The sequence below is a fragment of the Gossypium arboreum genome, chromosome 4 (genome assembly GCF_025698485.1).
Source record: "Gossypium arboreum isolate Shixiya-1 chromosome 4, ASM2569848v2, whole genome shotgun sequence".
NCBI lineage: Eukaryota > Viridiplantae > Streptophyta > Magnoliopsida > Malvales > Malvaceae > Gossypium > Gossypium arboreum.
The window spans coordinates 94,727,348-94,737,049 of NC_069073.1; the positions used below are offsets into that span (position 1 = coordinate 94,727,348).

The 9,702-nt window shown below is 38.1% G+C and overlaps 1 non-coding gene across 1 annotated transcript; it reads left to right on the forward strand.

The window, feature by feature from the left end:
* Nucleotides 1–209: 209 nt before the first annotated feature.
* LOC128292199 (small nucleolar RNA R71) lies at nucleotides 210–316 on the forward strand. The gene has a single exon (XR_008282184.1). It is a non-coding gene; the product is annotated as a small nucleolar RNA R71 (small nucleolar RNA).
* Nucleotides 317–9,702: the final 9,386 nt, after the last annotated feature.

The following is a 9,702-nucleotide window of genomic DNA, read 5'->3' on the forward strand; positions in this document are numbered from 1 at the left end:
CTAAATCGACATTATAAACACCGGCTATTTTTGTTGGCTTTGTCGTCATGACTTGCCACTGATAGTTATTCAGTGACATCTCCTCTATAAACTCAGAAGCAATTTCAGGTGTTTTATTATTGATGGTTTCGCCAGCAACTGCGTCAACCATTTGTCGAGTCGAAGGATTCAGACCATTATGGAATGTTTGAACCTGAAGCCAAAGCGGTAAGCCATGGTGAGGGCACCTTCTCAGTAAGTCCTTGTATCTCTCCCATGTATCGTAAAGAGTTTCTAAATCCATCTGTACAAACGAAGAGATATCATTATGTAATTTAGTCATTTTAGCTGGCGAAAAATATTTTAGTAAAAAATTTTCGGTCATTTGTTCCCAAGTAGTAATTGACCCTTGTGGTAACGAGTTCAACTACTATTTAGCTTTGTTCCTCAATGAAAAAGGGAATAACCGAAGACGAATAACATCATCAGAAACACTATTAATTTTAAATGTATCGCATAGTTCCAAAAAGTTTGCTAAGTGAGCATTGGGATCCTCATCCTGCAAACCATCAAACTGAACCAATTGCTGTATCATTTGAATAGTGTTAGGTTTTAGTTCAAAAGTATTTGCAGCTACAGCAGGTCTAACTATGCTTGATTCAGTTCCTGTTAAAGAAGGTTTAGCATAATCATACATAGTGCGTGGAGCAGGATTTTGATTAACCGTAATTGTAGGAGGTAGCTGATTGTCTTGGTTTTCAGCCATCTCTTCGGTTGGGGGTTGAGTATCATCCTCTTGCTCGTTCTCTGTGATCATAAGCTTCGCCTTATTTCTCTTTGGTTTCTGTGAACTGTACGATCGATTTCTTCGTCAAAGAGTAGTGGTCCTAACGAATTTCTTCTAGTCATAAACTATAAAAACCTGCCAAGAGAAAGAAAAAGTAAATTAATAAATAATAAAAAAATTAAATTAAATTAAATTGTAAGAAAAATAAATGGCTAAAGTAATAAAAATTAAGCGTTCCTAATATCTTCGTACCCCGGAAACGGCGCCAAAAACTTGATCGCGATTTTCGTGTGACAGGTTTTAAATACTTATAATTAATCGTTGAAACTAACTATTATCACGATGTAGGCAATTGTACCTATCGAACAGTAGTATAGTTTTAGCAAGACTGAATTGTCGAACCCAAAGGAACTAAAAGTACTAGTAATGACTGTCTTTTTATTATCTAGCCTAAAAATAGGGGGTTTTGTTTTAACTAACTAATTATCTAAACTAAGAATTCGCAGAAAGTAGAATTGGGGGATTACTTTTGGAAAACAATTGAATTAAGACAATACCTAAGGAAAAATCCACCTAGATTTTACTTGTTATTCTGGCTCCGAATCGGACGATTTATTCATTTAACTTGTTCCGTAGAGATCCCTAAGTTATGTTATTATCCCTATTCGAGACTAATAACGTCTAATCCCTAGATTGAATAATTGAGACTTTTCTCTAATTAACACCCTAGGGTTGCATTAACTCGATTTATGGATCCTCTTATTAGGTTTCACCCTAATCCGACAAAATCTTGTCACCCTATGTCTAGGCGCACAAACAACTCTGCTTAATTATGACAAATGTACTCTTAGACAGGGTCTATTCTTCCTCTGAATAAGAGCTTATCTTGAATCAGTATCCTGGGATATCAAAACAAGAATTAAGAACACATAATTAAGAATAAGTTAAATATTTATCATACAATTCAGAAAATAATAACAAGATTCATCTTAGGTTTCATTCCCCTTAGGTATTTAGGGGATTTAGTTCATAACTAAAAAGGAAGACATCTCAGAAGAATAATGAATACAAAACATAAAGAAAACCCAAAACTCCTGAAGGGAAATTGAGGGGAGATCTTCAGTCTTGATGGTGACTCCGGCTTCTGAGATGGATCAATCGGCTTCCCTTGAGCAGTTCCCTGCCTCCTTCTCTCTGTGCCTCCTTTCTTCATCCTCTAGGGTGTATTTATAGGCTTTGGAATGCCTAAAATCCCTTAAAATTATCCTTTTCTGAATTGGACTCAACTTGGCCTCGGTAGGGACACGCCCGTGTGACATGCCCGTGTGCGATTATTTCAGGCTGTGCTCGAACCTGTTAGAATGGCACGGGTGTGTGTTCTACCCGTGTGAGTCGTGCTTCGATTCTGCCAAATTGACATGGCCGTGTGGTCTGCCGAAGGAAGTCCAGGCTGTGTTGATTTCGTACTTTGGCCCATTTTCTCTGTTTCTGGCTCGTTTCTCGTTCCTTTCGCTCTCTTATGCTCACCTAAGTATAAAACATGAAATTAAGGCATTAGGAGCATCGAATTCACCAATTTTAAGGAAAAATCATCGATAAAATGCGTTAAACATGGGGTAAAAATATGTATAAATTACAGTTTATCATCCACTCAAACTTAACATCCTTTTGCAGTAGTCTCATCATAGGAGTGGCTATCATAGAAAATCTTTTTACAAACCTTCGGTAATAACCGGTTAAGCCCTAAAAGCTCCTAACTTCGGTTACATTCCTTGAAGACTTCCATTCAACAATGGCAGAACTTTTACTAGGATCAACCCGAATACCATCACTGGAAACAATGTGGCCTAAGAATCAAACTTCCCGAAGCCAAAACTCACTTTTACTAAACTTGGCATATAATTGCTTATCCCTCAAAGTCTGCAAAATGATCCTCAGATGTTCGGCATGTTCTGACTCATCTCTAGATTAAATCAAAATGTCATCTATGAACACCACAACAAACTTATCCAAGTACGGATGAAATATTCTATTCATTAAATCCATGAACATAGCCAGAGCATTTGTCAGTCCAAAAGGCATAACAAGGAATTTGTAGTGACCTTACCTTATTCTAAAAGCAGTCTTAGGTACGCCTGTCTCCTTAACTTACAGCTGGTATAATCGGACCTGTAACACCCCGAACCCGAGACCGTCGCCGGAGTCGAACACGAGGTGTTAACAGACTTCAAGCCACTTATTAGAAATTTCCCAGACAGGCTACTAATCTGCATACGGGTCGTATTAAAAATCATATCTTGAGTTCTGAAACTTGAAATCCAGATCCGTAAATTTTCCCCGAAACTAGACTCATATATGCATCTACAAATTTTTTTCTAGAATTTTTGGGCGGGCCAATTAGTACAGTTTATTAGTTGAATTCCCTCATGTTACAGGGATCGACTACACTGACCTTTGTGCATTACGACTTGGATATCTCCCTGTACAGGGCTTCCATACTGATGCTGTTTGTTTCTATAGAAACTAGACTCGAAAAGGAATCTGTACATATATGGCATGGCTTCTAATTATCTCTGGTCAATTCATGATGAATTCCCAAAGTCAGGACAGGGACTCCAGTAACTATTCTGGCCCTGTCCCGCGAGAACTTAAATATCTCTTAACATACAGCTCATATGGTTGCTTCATTTCTTCTATATGAAAATAGACTCATCGGGCTTCGATTCCATAATTCATTCATTATTTAATTCCATTTCCCTATTTTTAGTGATTTTTCAATCTCACGTCACTGCTGCTGCCAAAGACTGTTACTAAAGCAACTATGCCTATTTCATGATTTCCTTTGATCTAACTAGTGATTCATCATACATGTCACAAATTATGATCATGACTAGCCATACCAAAGGCTAATCATTTTCAAACATCTCCCTACTACACTATTTCCATATCATGAATTTTAACACCAAAATAATCAACCATGGCATATGGCATAAAAATCGAATTACCAAGACTTGCAACTTAACATTAGAGAACTAAATCCAACCGAACATTTATTCCATTTTCGCATGGCTAAAAGTTTACATACCAAAGTTCAACAAAGCATATTAGCCTATACATGCCAAAATGTTCTCCTAGACCGACTACAAAAAAAGATACCAAAAGTTGCTAGCTGGTGTGATGACTTCGATGACGATCACGAGCACGCAAAAGGACGAGTCCAAGAAACCTAAAATAGGCGACAAGCAAACACCGAGTGAGTATATAACTCAAGTAAGCCATAAGCATTATATTGCTGTTCAGTAATAATATATCATAAGAGAAAATAATTAATGCAGATTAAAATCCTCCATCCACACCCAAATGTGCTATAATTCCTTAGGCATTTCGGTTTGATCTCATACCAAGCCCTACTTTGATATTTCATACATTACACCATATGACATTGCATGCATTTATCTTCAAGTATAATCACCACATAGGTCAAGACTTACCAAGCTAAATTCCAAATATAAATAAAATGTCTATTCCTCATGAGCTCAAGGTGTTTACTCGCATCACTGTCCATGATTGACTCGGTAAGGCCGCACACGTAGAGCATGTATGTTCATTTGAGGATGTGTAATAAGCCCGCACACTTAGTGCTTAATAGTCGAACTCGCACACTTAGTGCTATATAATCAAACTTGCACACTTAGTGCTATACAATTTGAACCCGCACACTTAGTGCCAATTTGTGATCATAAATGTTTACACCCGCACACTTAGTGCCAAACCAATAACTCAATACATCTCACCTCTTTTCTTTCCATTCAATACTTTCATCACCACATACATACATGTATATATATATATATATTTATCATTCCATTCAGCATCATTACTTGGACATTACGACCATTTAAATTAGTACAAAATAAGTGCTTAATGACTTACCTTATATTAGATGAAATGATTCCCAATCGACTACTCGATTATCTTTGCTTTGCCTTTGCTTGATTCTCCTCTTTGATGTCTTGATCTAAAATGAATACATTTAGTAGTTTAATCTTCTTGCTGGATTTTTATGTGTATAATTTAATGGTTTTCACCCCATTTCACAACTATCCTTGTTCAAAATATCAAAACCTCAACCAATATTCGATTAATGCTTCAAGGTCGAATGTATTGTCACCATTAAGTTAATCTAGTCTCAAGTATTTTTAATCCTAATATACAACATCATGAATCAACTCAACCTTATAAGCCAATATTACTCCTACAATCGATTGTAAAGAGTTAACAAAGAAAATATATTTTCACAAACATATACACCCATATGGCCGATTATACCAAATCAAGTTTAACCTTACTTATCTCAAAATTTTCATTCCATACTATCATCCCCATGACATAGCAAAGTTTTGAACCATGGACTAATTAGAACTAAAACTAGCAACTAAAACATGCATGAATCTCATGGCACAACATCAAACATACCTTAATCTAGATACAAGGATAGCCAACCTCTTCCTAATCCTCTTCCAAACCAACCATGAGCAAGAACCCTTTCTTCTCCCTTGGGATTTTCGGCCAAAAGGATGAAAAAAGATGAACAAATTTTTTGTTTTCTTTCTCACCTTCACGGCAATGGGGAGGGGGAGAAGCCTTCACACACACATTTTTTTTTTCATTTTTTATTGCTCATGCACCTTATTTTATTTATTCCAACATAAAACACTCACCCAACATGTTTCATGACATGTTTTGCCCATGATTCCTTGTCATGGCGGCCACTAGCACTTGGGGGAATTTGACATGCAAGTGCTCCTTTTGACTACATGTACTATTAGGTCCTTATAGATTAGCCTATCATTTTTCAAAAGTGTCATACAAGTCCTACTAACTGAATTCACATGCAATCGACTAAACCGAAGCTTGAAATTTTCACACATTCATAAATACATATTCTAGACAATAAATATTACGTTCAAACATTTCGGTGACTCGGTTTAGCTGTCCCGAAACCACTTCCCGACTAGGGTCAATTTTGGGCTGTCACAGGACCTCAAGTCTATCTTGGGAAACCATGTGGCTCCTTTTAGCTGATCGAACAAATCATCAATTCTTGGCAATGGATATTTGTTCTTAATTATTACCTTATTAAGTTGCTGGTAATCAATACATAATCTCATGGAACCATCCTTCTTCTTTACGAATAACACGGGAGCACCCTAAGGCAAAATACTAGGTCTCACAAAACCTTTGTAATTCTTGGAACTGTGACTTTAATTCCTTTAACTCCATCAGAGCCATTCTATATGGAGTGACAGAGATTGGTGCAGTTCCTGGCATTAACTCAATACCAAATTCAACTTCCCTAACCGGGGGTAAGCCTGGAAATTCTTCCAGGAACACATTTGCAAACTTACATACAATAAGCACCGATTCAACTTTCAACTTAGATTCCTTTGTATTCAGCATATAAACCAGATATGCTTCATATCATTTCCTTATACATTTCTGAGTGATCATCAAAGAAATTAATATTGGAAAACCACTAAGTTCATCTGATTCGACTCAAAGGACTTCACCATTTTCATGTCTCAATTCCATAACTTTCCGTTTACAATTTACTATAGCACCATGAAGTGTCAACCAATTCATACCCATAATAACATCGAATTCATCAAACGACAACAACATCAAGTCGGCCGAAAAACAAAGACCTCTGATCAATAAAGGACATTTCTTACATACTTTATTGACTAAGACATGCTTGCCTAACGGGTTTGACACTCTAATTACAAATTCTGTAGACTCCACAGGTAAATTCATGCTAGATGCCAATTTCATACATACATAAGAAATATCCTGGAACTATCAAAGCAACAAAAACAGTGTCATAAAGAGAAAATATACCAATGATCACATCAGGCGATGATGCTTTTTCACGTGCTCGAATGGCCTAGCCTCAGATCGCACTGCCATCTCTTGTGTCATATTTTTGCTACCAGCTCCAGTATAGGTACTTTTCGGGGGTCTCGCCTTTGAAACTGAACCACTTAGTCTTGCATTCTGAAATCTCTCGTCCATTTCAGGAAAATCCTTAATAAAGTGGTCTTGAGAGCCACATCTATAACACGTCCCATCATTCCTACATGAGCCCAGATGACGTCTTCTGCAGTATTCGCACTCAGGTCGACGAGGTTTAGCATCTCCTACGCTAGCTACAGATGTAGCCTAAGTCTGAAAACCCGAACTTTGCTTCTTACGATTTCCATGGGAGCACCCTGTCAATGCATAAGAACGAGAATACACATATTTAGATTTCTTACAATGAGTTGGGGCCGATCTGCTCATCATTCTCTTTCGCGTATCTCTAGCTTCCAACTCAGCTTTCCTCTTCTCCTTTGTCAATTCTTCAACCTTACATGCCCGTTCAATGAGCACAACAAATTCCTTTAGTTTAAGAATGCCCACTAACACCCTGATATCCTCATTAAGTCCGTTCTCAAACCTCTGGCACATCTTAGCCTCAGTGGGCACACACTCTCGAGCATATTTACTAAGCCAGATGAACTCTCGCTCATATTCGGTAACCGACATGCGACCCTGCTTAAGTTCAAGAAATTCCTTACATTTTTGGTCGATAAACCTCTCGCTAATATACTTCTTCCGGAATTCCTCCTGAAAGAAGTCCAAAGTACCTGCCTCTTTAAGCATAATCAAAATAAAAGTCTTGCACCAATGGTAGGCATCATCCCTCAACAATGAAATAGCCCACTTCAAACACTCTTCAAGTGTACAAGATAGTTCCTCGAACACCCGAATAGAATTCTCGAGCCAAAACTCGGCTTTCTCAGAATCATCCTCAGTGTTAGCTCTTAACTCCACTGCTCATTGTTTCTGAATCTTATCCATAAGAGTTTTAGTAAATCTCATAAAATCTATACCTTGGGGCATCATAGGTATAGGTTGAGGGTTCGGAAGGGGTAGTGGAGGTTGCATTTGAGCAGTTGGGTTTGTACAGACGAACTTAGCATACCAATCATTCATCATTTGGAAGAAGACCTCTCTAGGCTTCCCTACTTGGCTCACAGTTATGGGTCTACTCTCTTCAGGCACTGTCCCTTGAGGGGGGACTGGTGTATTGCTTTCTACGTCATCTGCCACAGCTCGGTCGGGATCTATTACTATATGAAAACACAGTTTAATATCGTTAGGAGTCGTCACACTATCACAATTTACGTATGGCATGTATAGCTAGACCTAGACACATGCTACGTCGTCTAAGAATTGACTAAACCGTAACTCTGAAACCAATAAATGTAACACCTTTTACCCGTGTCTGATGTCAGGACAGGGTACGAGGCATTACCAGACTTAAATAGAAACAAACATACAAAATCGGGCCATAAAATTTCATCCAATCTAAAACCAATCAAATAAAGTTAAATTGTCCCTATTATGGACCTACGTGGCCCAAAACATACATTATTGGCAGTCAGGGACTAAACCGAGGACTTACGGAAATTCTAAGAAAATTTTCTAGGTTTAAGCCTCACACGCCCGTGTGGAGGGATGTGCCCGTGTGCTTGGGGACACACCCATGTCCCACACCCGTGTTGAATTATTGGGTTTATTTTCCAATTCTAACCTACAGGGGTTTTTAGCGAACATTCTATTTATGACGTCATCATACAGACTTGAGGCGCACGGCCAAGCACACGCCCGAGGCCATAGGCCGTGTCCTCCACACAGTTGAGGTGACCATTTCTTTGCCCGTGTGTTTACTACCATGAATGTTAACCTAAAATTTAAGATGCAGGGGACACATGGCTGAACGACACGCCCGTAGGGCTGTCTGTGTGTCACACATGGTCTAGACACACGCCCGTGTGTCTACCCGTGTGGACCATTTGGTGGCTATTCTCCAAGCCATTGGTCACCCTTAGACAATCATACACTTCCATATGTTCAATGACATATTTAGACACTTAAACATGCAATATTAAAGCATCACTATGACCCCTTTTTATACTAGTCCATTAGTACCTACATAACCTTATCTTTTAGTCATTCCACACCAATTTTATGGTTTACCACATTCCTAATTATTAATCCATTATGGGTGTTAAATCATGAATCCATATACAAGTAAATAAATAGCCATCCATCTACCAAACAAACACATCAACAACTTATACACATCCTAGCATGCATGTAAGGGTAAACTTAGGGATACATCCCAATCATTAATATGGACCAAATCACATGGCCACATACAAAATAATCAATGCCCAAATGAGCCATTACACTTGGCTACTTCAACACGACACATATACACAAAATAGACAAGTTTCCTATACATGCCATGACCAAAATAAGTAAATCCCTTTATACCCTAAAATCCTTGAAGATAGTGTGATCTGAGCTCTGACGTCTCCCGATCCTTCGAGCTATCTTGACGTATCTAAAGAGAAGGGAAAAGAGAGAAGGGTAATCTATAAAGCTTAGCAAGTACACATACAAATAATCTACATTTTGCAACTATTGATAATCTAAGTATAATTACTTATTCATTATGATACTTTTCATCGTGTCATATATATATACTTATTTTCCATATTCATATGCACATGCTTATCCAAATACATACCTTTTCATAATATCGTCATATACTAAGTTCTCATAGAGTTTTAGTACATACCCGTGCCATCTTGCATACGTATGGCTTACTTAAATTTTACCTTTGAAATTCATATTACGTTACCCATTGAACACTTGGAATACGAATCAGGCACACAGAATAATTGCACTGAAGTGCCTGAGTGTAGCCTTGGCTACCTGACAGGATGTGCACTGAAGTTGCTCATATCACAGAATTACATGCCGCTCTCAACGGGGCTACTCGTAGAGTTAAAGAGTATCCGAACACTACTCAGGATACCCAGCAC